Source organism: Dipodomys merriami, unplaced genomic scaffold, assembly GCF_024711535.1.
Source record: "Dipodomys merriami isolate MVZ:Mamm:240054 unplaced genomic scaffold, mDipMer1.0.p SCAF_238, whole genome shotgun sequence".
In the NCBI taxonomy this organism is placed as follows: Eukaryota; Metazoa; Chordata; class Mammalia; order Rodentia; family Heteromyidae; genus Dipodomys; species Dipodomys merriami.
This window is the reverse complement of record NW_027203804.1, coordinates 1,649,385-1,665,425: the sequence shown is the minus strand read 5'-3', so window position 1 is coordinate 1,665,425 and position 16,041 is coordinate 1,649,385. Positions and strand designations below refer to the sequence as shown.

At 44.1% G+C, this 16,041-nt stretch overlaps 1 long non-coding RNA gene across 1 annotated transcript in view; it reads left to right on the top strand.

The window, feature by feature from the left end:
- The first annotated feature begins 4,418 nt into the window (after nt 1-4,418).
- The window catches only part of LOC138835427 (uncharacterized), an 83,100-nt gene continuing 71,477 nt past the window's right edge, over nt 4,419-16,041 (top strand). The window contains exon 1 of the long non-coding RNA XR_011374620.1: nt 4,419-4,511. This is a non-coding gene — a long non-coding RNA (uncharacterized lncRNA). The remainder of the gene's footprint in view (nt 4,512-16,041) is intronic.

The window sequence follows — 16,041 nt, the reverse complement described above, 5'->3', positions numbered from 1 at the left end:
TGGCCTCTGTGGACATCCAGGCCCAGGGCTCCGGGGCCCCACTGGTGGCCTGGTTTCTCTCCCGGGGCAGTGCACCAGTGGTCAATCCTCCCTGGAGTCCTGCAGACTCCAATCTGTGTCCTATCTGGGATGTTTCAAGCTGGACAGTGGTAGGCAAGTCCATTCCCCCTGCTGGAGCCCGCTTGTTATCAGGATATGGCAATTAGATAGGGATCGATAAATCCCAGTTTCCATAACCTGCTGTAGGCTGTCTGGAAGCAAAAGGGGACCACTGATTTTGGAACACTTTAAGTTTGATTGGGACAATTTAAATGCTACATTTTCCAGGTTTTTTTTTATTTAAGCTGGCAATTTCCACTAATGCCTTGGATGGACGTTTTCAGCTGCCAAACAATGACGTTCAAAGCGTCACAGGCAGAGTTCCCAGGCCAGATTATTTCTTGCTTTGAACCTTGTGCCTTGACTAAGCCTTTCTCTGGCAGCTGCTGAATCTCCTTCAGTTCTCTCTAGGGTGACCACCTCAGTCGGGGACGTCCTGGGGAGCAGAGATTGTGACCTTGACATCCTCAGCCTGCAGCTGTGAGCAGAGACGATTCCCAGTAACTGCACTGGATTATGGGAGACTCTGAGATCCCAGGCTGCCTCAAAGATCCTTTGTCTGCACCATGAAACTTGGGGGCGGGATTTGGTAGACCATCCTGGCTGGTCCCAGGGGGAGGAGAGGAGGCCTCTTGAGCCAGTCATTCAGCTCATGGCAAACTCGTTCATACCTGAGTGGCGAATTGATTGCCACAGAGCTGGTCAGCCGCTGGACAGAGATCTTTGAGAAGATAGGCATCCTAGAGGCCCTGGAATCCAGTGAGTACATCATAGCTCACATCCTAGGAGTCAAAACAGTTAAGTGTGGTGCCACCAGGAGGGCATGAAGAGGGAAGAGAGAGAACTGTGGGAGAGCTTCATCAGGCTTCATCAGAGGAATAATTACAGGGGATACATACCTGAATCAGATGGGACTTTTCTGTAGTATTGTCATAGACAGATGCTCATTTATTTATCCAACAAACCTATACAGTGTGCACCATGCTCTGGGAGGTCTTAGACAATGAAAGGTTCCAGGACTGTTTCCACAGAACATGAAGAAAACTTGGTTTGAGCTGGATGCTGGTGCTTCTAGCCTGTCATCCTAGTTACTTAGGAAGCTGAGATCCAAGGATGGAGGCTTTTGGCCCGGGCAGGAAAGCCTGTAAGACTCTTGTCTTCAATTAACTACCAAAAACAAAACAACAGAAGTTGTATGGCTCAAGCAATAGACTGCTAGCCTTGAGTAAAAGTCTCAGGGATAGCACTTAAGCTCCGAGTTCAAGGCCCATGACTGACACAAAGAAAGGAAAGACACACAGAGAGAGAGAGAAACAGAGAGAGAGAGAGACATAGACAGAGACAGACAGAGAGAAAGAGAGAAAGAGAGAGAGGAGGGAAGGACAGAAGGAGAAAAAGAGGAAAGGAAGGAAGAAGGGAGAACATGCAAGACTTGTTTTGGAGTCCCTGGATCAAGGGAGCCAACCATTCACACAATCTCTGTGGGGACAGTTTCAGAGATTAAAGCCAGTATGTTGGATCAAGCCACTGACCCCTGAGCAAGTACATGACATCCAAGAGCTGTGTACTCAACCGAGTGCAGAGGAAAGCAGCCTCAGTAGACCCTAGGGATCAGGGTGGGTTACCAGGTTTAATCATCCCTGGCCCCAACGAGTTTATTTTCTGGTCAGATAAGAAGAAAATGTCCAAGGGCTAGGGAGGTATTGGGGAGAGGGAGTGTGAAGGGTGGAGGCAAGTGATAATTAGGATGATGAAGAGGGAGGATGATTCCAGGTCAGGGGTGTCAGGATATTTTAGCTATGATTTCACCTGACAACCTAGACTACCAGTGATCGAGCCTTTGATCCAGCCACAATACTATTAAAAGTCCTGGCAACTTGGTATCACCGTTGACGACCTGGCTGTCATTCACTGCAGGATGCCTGTGCAGTTCATCCTTGGGGGCTGGGACTTTCGAGTGCTCAATTGGGCTCAATCTGAAGATGACACCCCTGGTGTTTATTCCTCCATGAGAGACAGAGGTAAGCATGCCACTGGCACAGGGCAGCCTGGGAATGAGGGCGGGAGTTGGGACCCATGTTGCTCTGAGACTTCATCTAGAAGGTGTTAGGGCCCTGTGACTTCCATTCTCAGTGGCAGAAGGGGGTCTCTTTCGTGGCTCAGTCTTTAATCTAGATGGCAGATTTGGGATTCAGAGAGGGCAGGCTGAAGGTGAGGCAGGGCTAGGTAGAGACTGGTGGGAAAACCAGAGGCACTGGGCTCTGAGCAGGGTTGCTTTTTTTGTTAATACTCAAACACAGGAACATTCCTGGGATAGATTAGCCATTTTCACCTTCCCAAGAGAGAGGGACCTAGAGCTCCCCAGTCTCAGTCCCTTGACCAAGAAACCCTTTGGTTCCCATATCATGTGTTTGGATAACTAGATCTCACTTTACTGTCCAGTGTTGAGGCAGAACTCTGAGAGATCTTGAGTCTTTGATAATTTCAGGGGATCCTCAGTATGAGATCGTACTTGAACGTCCTAATTTGGTGCATGGTCAGGCCCATCTAAGACTGCCATGGTGTAGGACAAATTATCTAGAGAATCATAGCAGGGTGGGAGAGTTCTGAGAGTCTTGATTATTATGTGTGAGTTTTGAGCACCCGTGTGCCCACCTGCTTCCCTTTCTTGGGTGGATTTTGCTAGGAAATGCTTAAAATTAGGGGGTGTTTTGTCTTTTATGCTCAAAGATAACCTTTGAACCAGAGCTTTACTTCTAGCTCTTTTGGGTTTAATTGGAAAACAAAGAGTTCTCATGGACTTGTTGCAAAGGGTGGCATCCAACTGCAGTCCTCAGATCTTAGTTTCCTAAGGGGATAAGATGACAATCATGGAAAATTATCTTTGGCCAAGTGCCAGTAGCTCATGACTGTCATCCTCAGTACTCAGGAGGTAAGATCTGAGGATCCCAGTTCAAAGCCAGCCTGGGTAGGAAAGACTCTGAGACTCTTATCTCCAACAAACAATCACAAAACCAGAAGGGGTGCTGTTGATCAAGCCTTGAGCTGAAGAGCTCAGGGACAGCACCCAGGCCCAGAGTTCAAGCCACACAACCAAAAAAAAGAAAGAAAGTAAAACATCTTTGCCTGCAAAAATGTGGAGGTGTGTGTGTGTGTGGGTGCTGTGGAGACCAGGTGCTGGCCTCACTTTACAGACATTTCTAAGAACTCCCCAAGTTTTCCCCAGTTTGAAGCCACAGTAGGATGGGCGGTGCCTTACCAAGAACTCAAGAGGACGAGGCCTTTGGCAGGCAGTGAGTGGGTAAATGGGTGAAGAGATCGTAGTGTTGTGCCTGTATTCTCTCCATTGAAGGATGGGTTTGGATGCTGAGTGTCAAAGTTTGAAGTCAAGGGCTGCAAGAAGTTCGTGTCCTGACAAATTGAGTTTCCTCTGGGAATATGAACGTGGCTAAAGCAGGGTGCTGCTGGTGGCTCACAACTGTCATCCTAGCTACTCATAAAGCTGAGATGTAAAGACCACAGTTCAAGGCCAGCTTGGTGATACTTCATATCCAATGAACCACCAGAAAACAGGAACTGGCTTTGTGGCTCAAGTGGTAGAGTGATCATCTTCAGCTGAAGAGCTGAAAGTCAGTGCCCTGGCCCAGAGTTCAAACCCCATGACCAGCAATAAACAAAGAGGTGGCTGAGTTTTCAACATAGCAGTGTGTATGGTAGGAAATTCCATGCTGGGTTATGAGACATTCCAGATATGTTAGAGGCTCAGTCTTGTGTCTACAGTTGGACTGAGTACGATAGTGCCATCTTCTCACTGGTCAGATATGATCCGAATGGAGGGAGTTCGTGGTTCTGTTCTCAGGAACAGCTGAGGCCTTGGAATGTCCGTGTGTGTGTATGTGTGTGTGTGTGTGTGTGTGTGTGTGTGTGTGTGTGTGTGTGTGTGTGTGTCTGTTTACGTGTCTGTGTGTTTGTGTGTGTGTGTGTGTAATTTTCCCTCATCCTTCTCTGCCCCCTTCTTAGGTTCCTGTCCTCCTCTTTCTGACTTCAGATGGTGCCCTTCCTCCACACCAACCTTGCCTTTAGCTCCCTATCAGCATCTACAATGAGTCGAAAATTGCCAGTGGCCTGTGTTCCATATTTTCTCTGGGGCACAAGTCTGGCTGTCCAAATATTTGGCCGCCTCCAGCAGATTCTGGTACAGCAGTGCCAGCTGGCATAGGTCTCTCATGCCTCAGATGGAGGGCCTCAGTCATATGATGTCCTGTCCTTTTCCTCAGCTGGGCTTCTGACATCCCTCTCAACAGGCTGGCAGTGGAGTGGGGAATGGGGGTTTGCTGGTGGGTCTGGCCAACTCAAGCTTGACAGCTGACTGAAGGCCACCCGAGCAAGGAGGATCCAGGGCTACATGGGAGGTGAGACCAAGGTGGCTTGGAAATATTGGTCGGTGTCTAGGTAATGTAAATGTACTTTATCACAGGAAAGTCGATCTTCTGGCCCCAGCTTGGCCTTCTAGACAATTTCGGATGCCCAGAATACAGAGGCACAGACTTTAGATTCCAGGGCCAGGGAGCTGGGAGATGAGAGAATCAATGTTCTGGCGTAGTAGTCTTTACCTGGCTATGCCCCTCCCCCCTTGTGTATGTTCACTTCTTAACCCAGTGTTGGCCACACACTGGCCACATGTGGCAGTACTGTGGAAGTGGCGGAAGTGGAGGTGAGATCTAGGATGACCAAAATCTGGATTTATGGCCTGCGGGGCTGGCAAAGTGTGTCTTAAAAAAATCTTTGAGCTGTAACTCTGGGCCTAGGCACTGTCCCTGAGCTTCCTTTGCTCAAAGGTAGCATTCTACCACTTGAAACACAGCTGAACTTTCATCTTTTTTAGTAGTTTGGTGGACATAAGTGTCTCATGGACTTTCCTGCCTGGGCTGGCTTCAAGCTGCCATCCTAAGAGCTCAGTAGCTAGAATTGCTGGCACCTGCTAATGATGTTAGTCTGTGTGTATGTGTGTGTGTGTGTGTGTGTGTGTGTGTGTGTGTGTGTGTGTGTGTGTGTGTGTGTGTGTGTGTTTACCGGGACAAGAACTCAGAGCCTAGATGTTATCCTTTAGCTTGTTTACACTAGGTTCGTGCGGTACCACTTTAACTACAGTAGCTCAACTTCCCAGCTTTTTGGTGATTCATTGGAGGTAAGATACTGCCCAGGATAGCTTTGAATCTTGATTGATCCTCAGGTCTCAGTCTTGAGTAGCTAGGATGACAGGCTTGATCCACCTTCGCCCAGCTGATAATGGCCTTTCTCCACATTGGATTTTGAGCTTCTGAAATCTTCTTTATTTTTTCTGTGCCTATACTGGGGCTTGAATTCAGGGTCTAAGCTCTGGTCTTTTAATATTTTCCCTCAAGGCTGGTACTCTACCAATTGAGCCACAGCTCCATTTCTGGCTTTTGGTGGTTCATTGGCAAGAAGAGTCTCACTAACTTTCTTCCCCTGAGCTGGCTTTGAACCACGATCTCTGATTTCAATCTCTTGAGCAGCTAGGATTTACAAGGGTTGAGTTACTGGTGGCACTGGGTAGAAGCTTTTCTTAAGCAAGTGTTCTTCCCTGCGTTTGCCCTGATTCCTCCATGCAAAGGAGGCCTTAGGGTCAATGGCTGTGAAAAATAGGCTTTCAGCCACAGGAAATGGCTGGGGTCCATGGTGAAAAATCAAGCTAATCTTCCCCTGGGCCCCATTCTGGACCCTACCCTCTGCCCTACCTGTGACTCAAGTACAAACCTTGACCCAGCCTTGAGTGTTCAGCCATACTTGCCTGAAGACACAGAGCCTTCATTCCTCCCACACCACCTGCTCTACACCACACCTCAGGACCTTTGCCCATGCTGTGTACCTTCTGCCTGAGGCTCTCTGTCCTGTTCCACATCTTAGAACTCCTGTGGAATTTTGGCACTAGTTATATCACCTCCTGGAGCAAGCCCTTCCTTCCATTCTCTCTCTTTTTAAAAAATATTGAGTTCCTAGAGATGGAACTTGGTAGACTGACTGGCAAATGCTCTATATTGGTGTGTGTGTGTGTGTGTGTGTGTGTGTGTGTGTGTGTGTGTGTGTGTGTGTGTGCCATTCCTGGGGTTGAAATTCATGGCCTGGATGCTATTCCTGAGTTTTTATGCTCAAGGCTAGCACTCTACTACGTGGAACACAGCTCTACTTCTGGCTTTTGGGGTGTTTAATTGGAGAAAAGATTCTCATATAGACTTTCCTGCCTGCACTGTCTTGCAATTATAATCCTCAGATTTCAGCCTCCAGAGTAGCTAAGAGTATAGGGGTGAGCCATCAGCACCTGCCATCTCCCTCTTACCTATAACCTCGGCCCTCCTCTGAGTCCCAGAAGAGTATGTCTCACCAAGCTCACATGTTTTTGCTAATCTTGGGCTTGAACTAAGGGTCTGGGATTAAGCCACAGTGCCACTTTTGGCTTTTTCTGTTTATGTAGTACTGAGGAATCGAACCTCGAGCTTCATGCTCTCTAGGTAAGCACTTTACCACTAAGCCACATTCACAGCCCAAGGCTCACTTCTAACAGGATCTAGGAGGGTGGGATTTCAGCACAGAAATCGCTGGCCATTTTATATCTTTGCCAGGATTTGGGACCAGCCTGAGACTCGGCAATGAGGAATGGTGAATGAGTGATAGCCACCAGGCCTCAGAGATCTAGGCTCACATCCTACAGAGGGATAGGAAATATGGAGCCAGAACCTTCCACAACTCATATAGCCTAGCAACTGTGGTCTCCCTGGAGGTAGTGGCTGGCTGCTAGATGTCCCAATGAAATACCTCAGCCAGAATGTAATGCATCTGTTGCATACACCAGCCCAGGCAAGCCTTCGGGGTTTCACTTATTAAATACCAGAGAAGGATGCTTTGTTCAAGCTACTGGCTCATACTTAGTACTCTCTGAGGGCTTTTCCCAGCTTGCCCAGGTTAGGGGTCTGGGCATGGGCAGCCTGCTGAAAGCCCATCGTCCATACATCTACACACAGAGACATGGAGTTACTGAATTCTTTTATTTCTTTGGCAGGTCCGAGGTTGAAATAGGAGACTAAGCCCTATCCCTGATCTCCTTTTGCTCAAGGGTAGAGCTCTGCCCTTGAGGTACAGGCCCAACCCATGGGCATATTTTCCTGTGATCTCTTAGAATTAAGAGTGTCTAGGACTTTCCTGCCCTGGCTGAATTCAAATTGGCATTCTCTACACCTCAGCCTCCTGAGGAGCTAGCATTAAATACAGGAGCCACTGACACCTGGCTTTCTTTTCTTCTTGTTCTTTTTAAAATCATGACAATCTGAAATCTTCACAGTGTTATTCCAATTGTTTACACTTGAAATAAATTATCTAGGCCTGGAGTTAGAATGCCAGGACTGCCACTCACAAATGGAGGGAGATCCTGACAAACTCATTCCTATTTATGTGAATGCTAATGGAATATTATCAAAGTAATCAAAGTAATAATTAAATTTGCAGTTAATTCATGATTCTATTTTAGAATGCCACAGAAAAATTATTGAACTTAAATCTTCCATTCTAACACCATGGTATGATTCCTCTAATGGAAGGATATTGACGAATTTTTAATTAATTCTTTCATAAGTATTCAGCCATTATATTTCATTAAATGGAGAAATAACTTAAACTAATAATTGGTAACTATATATATATATATATATATATATAATTTAATGATATCCTCTATATATTGGGCACTATTGTGGCTTGATCACAGGTCCTCAGAATTTCCTGGCAGCTCAGTTTTCCAGAGGATGGTGAGCCAAGACTGTGACCCCATTTATGGATTGGGCATTCTAGGCCATGAGTTGAAATCTCAGCATGGCCAAAAATTTATTCATGGAGTAAGAAGCCACTTTTTACACATTTTTTTTTCCTGAAAAATATCCTGGGTTTCAGTATGATATATAATCTATATGCAAATATATCCTGTGTGATAGGATGTAATAAATGAAATGTTATGTGTATTATAATACTAAAGAAATAAGTGTAATAAACGTCATACTCACTAAACCCATGCATGTAAATAAATCTCATATATGAATATTATTATTTCATTTTGAGGCTTCTATTCAGGCCCTGGGAACTGGTCTAAAATTTCTTGTCCTCAAGAACGGTGAGCTTCCCCTTGAACCACAGTGCCACAGAGTTACCCAGACCCTGAGTTCAAATCCCAGGCCTGCCAGAAAAGTGGTGCAAATTTAAAACCAGGGCTTTTTTTCCTTTGGCTAAGCACAGGGCTTGAACTCAGGTCTTGGCATCTCTGCCACAGTTGACCCTTGGTTCCTGGGACCCAAGTTCAAATCTCGGGGTTGGCAAAAAATAAAAAGGAGAAGGATAAAACAGAGAAGTTCAATAACATGGTCTTACATTTTTTCCCCTTTGCATTCTGACAATCCTGGGCTTAAATTAAAAGGCCCAGAAAGTGTACATGATCTTGCGTTTGGCTGGCTATGAGGGAAGCCATAACCGAAACTTCAACTTAGGCCTGGAGGTCGAATCCTGGGACTTCCACTAATGATTGTTGGGAGATTCTAAGAAATGCATGCCAATATACATCCATACAAATGGAATGTTATAAAAGTAACCATTAAATTAGTAGTGTATGAGTATACTATAAAATTATACACAATAATTATACTACTTTGACTAATTTTCAATTAATACCTTGTTATATATTCAACCATGATACTTAAAACTTGAAGGAATAATTTATTTGTCAATAATTACTAGTAATATATGTAATTTCATAATATACAGACAACTTTCTCTTATTTTATACATATGTATACATATATATATATACATATATATGTCAATCTACATATTTATTTGTTTATACACTTGTCATTCCTGGGGCTCAGTTGTATAGTGATGGCTTGTACATACAAAGCCCTGGATTCGATTCTCCACTACCACATGCATATAAAAATTCGGAAGTTGTGCTGTCACTCAAGCACTTGAGCACTGGCTTTGAGTGCAAAACCATAGGGACTGTGTCTAGACTCTTACTCAAGACCCAGGACTGGCACCAAAATATGATTGAATGTTGTGAATGCAACTCTATAAGTATAGGACTTCAAATACCTCATCACAGAGCAAGCCATGAGTCTGGTGCTGACAGCTGCCATCTAACCTGACTTAGCCAGAGTTATGCCACTGCAAGCCAGCTCCACAGAACCACATGCTGCTGCCTCGCTCACCCCTGTCATCAAGATATTCGGGGGCTGAGATCTCACACTGATGGGTTTAAAACCCAGCCCTGGCAGGATGTCTGTGAAATTCTGTGCTGTGGCTCAAGCAAAAGTTCATAGGACAGTACCCTCAACATTTTAGTGCAATCCCTATGGCTGACTCCCTCCCCCCCAAAAAAACCCCCACCAATCTCAATGATTAGATGTGAACTTTGTGCAGTTTGTGATGTGTTTCTGAAAAAATGGTGATACTGATGAAAGCACCCAATACTAATGACATCTTGTGGGATACAGCTATGTGATGAGTTCTTCCTGAGGTGCTGGGTCCTTCGTGTGGTGCTGTGTGCTGAGTCCTGCTCAGGATGCTATGTGCTGAGTCCTTCACAGGGTGCAGTGTTCTGAGTCCTGCATTGGGTGCTGGGTGATGAGTCTCACTGGATGTTGTGTGCTGAATACTGTAAAGAGTGTAATGTGTTTTGTCCTTCAAAGGGTGCATTCTTTCATCTTGCCCTTGTAATAGCTCCACAACTTGGATGATTAGGCAGACAAGAATATTGAGGCTCAGATATGTCCCCATGGCAGGGACAAAATTATGTATTAATGAAGACTAGTGAGTTGTCTACTGCGGACAATTGTTTTGTTTTGTTTTTTTCTCAGTCATGAACCTTGAACTCAGGGTCTAGGCGCTGATCCTTAACTCTTGGACTCATGGCCAGCACTCCACCACGTGTAGCCAAGGAACCTCTTGCAGCAGAGTGCCACAGCCTAGGGTTGTATCGCCAAGGTCTGTCTTCCTGGCTTCTCAGGAAGCTGAGACCAGAGTATCTGGGTTCCAAACTATCCCAGACACAAAAGGTCCCATGAGACTATTATCTCCAATTCATCACTAAGAAACGTGAAGTGGAAGCTGGGTGCTTGTGGCTCATGCTGATCATCCTAGCTACTCAGTAGGATGAGATCTGAGGATCATGGTTCAAAGCTAGCCTGGGCAGGAAAGTCCGTGAGACACTTAGCTCCAATGAACCACCAGAAAACCGGTGGCTCAAGTGGTAGAGCACAAGATTAGAGCTGAATTGCTCAGGGACAGCACCCAGAACCAGACTTCAACTCATACAACTGACAACAACAAAAAAGACATAAGCCAATTAACAAACCTGAAGTAGAGGGCTGAGAATGTACCTTAGGGGTAGAGTGCTTTGCATACATGAAACCCTAGGCTTGAATACTCTGGACCAAATCACTAGGAAAAAGCCTGAAATGGCTCTGTGTTTCAAGTAAGAGAGGGCAATCCTTGTACAAGAGAAACTAGATACAGTGCTCATGTCCTGTGTTCAAGCTCCAGGACTAGTGTATGCACATACACACTCCCACGTGCGTTCGCTTACTGACACACAAACACACACAGAAAGTAGAAGTGAAGCTGTGACACAAAATGGGAAGGCAGTAGACTTCTGCTCTGAGATCATGGTCAGCACCCACGCCCTGGGTTTAACCACAAAACTTAGCCTCTCAGAGCCCAACTAGGAGAGGTCAAAGGTTTCAAAACTTGATGCGCTTCACCAGCCCTAGATGACAGGAAATTTTGTGATATCTGAGATGTTCTTGGATTTCCAAACCTTCCGGAAAGCTAGGAGAGGCATCATAGGCCCATCATCGCAGGTTATGAAACATTTAATTAAGTTAAGTGCCCTAGTTGTTTGCCAGAAGGACTCCTGAATTATATTGAGCCCTGTATCTGAACATCAGAATATAGTCTCACAAAGGCAGTATAAGTGCACAGAACTTGGCCTTCCATGGGAGGTGGCATAAATGAAGGTTTCCTGTCAAAATAGAGCACTTGGGAGAGAGATCGTTTGACTTTCAGAGCCTGCCCACACTCCTCCTCACTAAGTGGCCCAGATAGAGTTGCTTGTTACACAGCTGTACAGGATTGAGGACTTTTGTCTGCCTGTCCAGACAATGAGAAAGACTTCTTCCAGCAGGACTGGGATGCAGAGCAACCTTCAGGCTATCCTGGGAGCAGTGAGTGGAGCCCTTGAACATGCAATGTCATAAAAGCATCCTCTGTGTTATGAACTCATAGTTTTGAATACAAATTTCCTCGCTTGGTGCCATTCATCATAGCTACTCTTACTCTGGAGATTCACCTGTAGGAATACATCCATACATAGACCAAGACGTGGAGATACAGGCTCTTTTTGAGGGGGCAGGTCCTGGGGTTGAACTATGAGCCTGTGCGCTGTCCCTGAGCTCCTTTTACTCAAGGGTAGTGCATTAAGCTCGAGTCAAAGCCCACTTCTGGGTTTTTCTGTGATCTCTTAGAAATAACAGTGTCAAGGACTTTCTTACACTGGCCGGATTCAAATTCAGATTCTTTACATCATCTCAGCCTCCTGAGGAACTGGGATTACAGTCAGCAGCCACTGGTACCATCTTTCTTTTCTTAATTTTTTTTTTTAATCTGGACAATCTGACTTCTTAGTGGGTCATTCCAATGGTTTGAACTTATAAGAGACTACCCAATGTTCTTTATAGCTGCTTTCTCAGAGAAGGATTTTCTCTCCTCATCTTCCACTCTGGTCACAGGTTGGAAGACAAAAGTGAGAAATGAGTGTCACAGGATTGAGGAGCAAATGTCCACAGGACATGCCAGTTCTGTCACTTAGCATTGAGCTGCAGTGAATTTACTGTCTCAGGATGAGAGGACCAAAAGCTGGAACGATCGTCATACTGTCTGCATTGCTCCTTTTGCCTATAAAATGATCTGATAATTATGAGTGCTGTGTGTCTCCAACCTTAACTATCTAGGACACACTACAAGTATCTGCACGTTTCTATTTTTATCTAGTACCTCCTGAGATTTAGATTAAAGGTTTTTGTGGAGTGGCTCCTTGGTAAATCCCTGAGGAAAGCTGCTTGAATCCTCTTCAGGAGATCGCCTTACAAAGCCAGCCCAAGCAGGAAGTCTGTGAAACTCTTATTGCCAATAAACCACCAGAAAACCAGAAGTGGAGTAGTGGCCTAGAAGATAGAGCTCCAGTTTTGGGAGAGAAAGCCTAGCAGGAAACACAAGCCAGACCAGGCAGGAAAGTCTGGGAGTTGCTTAAGTCCAATTAACGACCAGTTGGCTGGAAGTAGAGCTATGGCAGTATGAGAAGCTCAGCCTTGAGCAAAACAGCTGAGGAACACATTGCACCCTGAGTTTAAGCACTGAGATGTCCAAAAAATAAAATTCAAAAAGAGAAGGCCAAGTTTGTGTATCAGTGCCCTACTTTCTTACTTGTGTATGTTAATTCTTTGAGTGCAAACAGACTGTATGCAAAGCTTTTGCTTTCATATACTGATTGATTTTTCAGATATGCTTGTTACGCATACTGCATCATTCTTTTTATTTCAGCCCCATCGCTTTGCTCTTCCAGGGTTCCAGGCCTCTGTCCTTATACAATGCACATTGCAGCTCTCAGCAGCCTATAGTTACATTTTATTATGAGGCCAATCCAGGAACAGTCACAAATAAGGCAAGGGAAGAGAAGATCAGGGTTTATAGAAATAACCGGTATTCAGAAAATTACACTTGAGGACACAAACTGTAGCATACTTATGTAAAAACTACCATTAAGAAAAAAAGATGAGGGGGCAGGGAATGTGGATTAGTGAGAGAATGCTTGCCTAGCATGCAAGAAGCCCTGGGTTCTATTCTTCAGTAGTATATACAGAGAAAAAGCCAGAATTGGTGCTGTGGCTCAAGTAGTAGAGTGCTAGAGACAATGCCCAGTCCTTGAGTTCAATCTAAGAAATGTCAAAGAGATATATAGGTAGGTAGGCAGGCAGGCAGGCAGGCAGATAGATAGATAGATAGATAGATAGATAGATAGATAGATAGATAGATAGATAGATAGATAGATAGATAGATAGATAGATAGATAGATAGATAGATAGATAGATAGATAGATAGATAGATAGATAGATAGATAGATAGACAGACAGATAGATAGACAGATAGATAGATAGATAGATAGATAGATAGATAGATAGATAGATAGATAGATAGATAGATAGATAGATAGATAGATAGATAGATAGATAGATAGATAGATAGATAGATAGATAGATAGATAGATAGAAAAATGATACATGAATCTGGTCTTGGATGTCAGGAGGAAAGAAGGGAACAATTCCCAGTCATGAGTCCTTCTGCAGTGTGCCAGGACACCAGCATCGCCTTCACACAACCACAGAGCAGGAAGACTGTCTCTTTTTCACTTCTCAGGCAGAATGACGGCCCCAGAACCAAGAAGGCAAAGCCAAGTTCTAACTCAGGTGCTTGGAAATAGAAGAGAAACGGCCCTGCCTGACGTTCGACTGGGGATTTGCATTAATGATGTGGAGAATGAAGGAAGGAGAATGGACTGGCAGAGGTAGAAGAAGGGCCTTCAAATCTGACAGATGTAGAGTAAAAATCCACTCCCTAAGAACAGAGAGCATGGTTTTTCTACTCTGTTCCTGCCCTCTCTCTCACTAAACTGACTCTCGATTGGTAACCTAAAGATAGCCTGAGGCTCCCTTCACCTAAAGGAGGAAGGTTATGCATCGTTTGAAGAGGCTGAGAAAGCCTGACCGTGGTGTAACTGTAACAAATATTTCAGGTTTCCCCTCATTGCTGGATGTGTCTGGAATGAATATAATGAAGTGGTTTGCAGCTCACTTCCCTGTTGAGTGTGTATCTTCTGCATCCTAATCCTACAAGCCTAGGTCTCTCCACCTAGCCTGGCTTTTGATACTGTTTTCTGTCCTTCAAATACAGTGTTACACTGGAGTTCTCCCTGCTAACAGGGCTAGGGCTTGAATCCTGAGAATTTCATTTGAACCTTGGATGGGTCAATGATGTTTCTTTCCTTCTTCTATAGCACAAGAATTCTAATAACATTTAGAGTTCAAGTAATTTCTCATCACCAAAGGAAACATAAGAAACTATTGAACACCTGACCTTTCAGAAGTGGAAGTCAGAGTGTCATAGACTTTCCTGCCCTGGTTGGCTTCACCCTGTAATCCTGAGACCTCAGCCTCCTTAGCTAGGTTGATGAGTTTAAGCTACTGGTGCTCTGCTAGGTTTAGGACTGTAATGACACTGACAATACAAGTCAAGTGCTTATCACAAAGGGCTTGGGGAGCATATTAAGCCTTTCAACATTGGACCATTCAGATCCCTTTAGCACACAAGGTTATAATGCTAGAGTCTGAGAGCCTGGGCAAGTGGATCTGTTACACTTCAACCTTAAGCTCTGACTCCAATTCTGGTTTACATCAGCATTTATTTTCCAGGGAACGTTCTCCTAATTAGCAGATAGGAAAAGTACTTTGATTAACCCTTACTTTTTTCCAGTTGTGTGTCTTGTATCAAGCTTGGGCCCTGTCCCTGGGCAATTCAGCTCAAGGCTAACACTCTACCACTTGAGCCACAGCGCCACTAGGGTTTTTTTTTTGGTGGTACATTGGACATAAGAGTCTAACAGGCTTTCCTTGCCTAGGCTGTCTTTGAACTGTGGTCTTCAAATCTCAGCATCCTGAGAAGCTGGGGTTCCAGGTGTGAGCCACCCGCATCTGGCCAATTGTTTATGACAGTCCTGGGGCTTATTTTTATCAAGGCTAGCACTCTGTCATTTGAGCCACTCCACTGCTTCTGGCTTTTTCTGAGTATGTGGCACTGAATATTCAAGCCCTGGTCATCATGCATGTTGAGCCAGCTCTTTACCTGTAAGCCACATTTCTAGGCTCACCCTTACAATCTTATCCCACAACTTGTCTGTCCAAAAAAAACGCTTCTGAGTATAAATCATTAAAGAAATCCCTATAGGAACGTGTTCAAAGATAAATAAGACAAAGTTCATACTTGAGAGAGACCCTAAACATGTGAAGATTATTACAAATGCCATTTAATTATGTATCATGTTTCAACACAAAAAGTTTTAATGAAAAATGAGTCAATGTCCTAAATTATTGTGTATAATTTTATAATAGATGTGCAAAATGTAATAAATATGTGTATGATAACACTAAATAAAATACTCAATAAATAAATGAATCAAATAAAAAATAAATACAAAATCAATAATAAAAATCATAATATGTAATAAACATAATTATGTAAGTATATATCCTATATTACATATGTGTAGAAATATCTTTTCCATTGCAGGGCCTCCATTCAGGCCAGGGGAACTCTAGCCTGAATTTCATTTTGTCAAGGACAGTAAGCTTCGCCTTCACCCATGGTACAGAAGAGTTACTTGGAGGGTGAGATCAAATCCAACCAATGGTAAAAATATTGGCCAGTTCCAAGATAGTGACTTAATTTTTTAATGAAAGGAGTTATGTTTATTCAGTTACATAATGAACATTAAAAAAGCAGTGTAGAATTTTGTACAACTATTCAGACGTCCGTCCCTTACTCACAAAGTGCTTCTCTGAACACTACATTGTTTCTTTCTTGTACTTTTTTTATTGTAAAAATGTTGTACGGAGGGGTCACAGTTACTTGAGCAAGGTCATGAGTATATTTCCTATTGAGCATTGTTGCCTCCTCCTTTGTTTTCCTCCTACCATCCCTTCCCTCCCATCTCCAAAACTACTCATCCTGCCAATCTGAGTGACTTATTTTTAGTTTTGGCTTGGCATGGGGTATGAA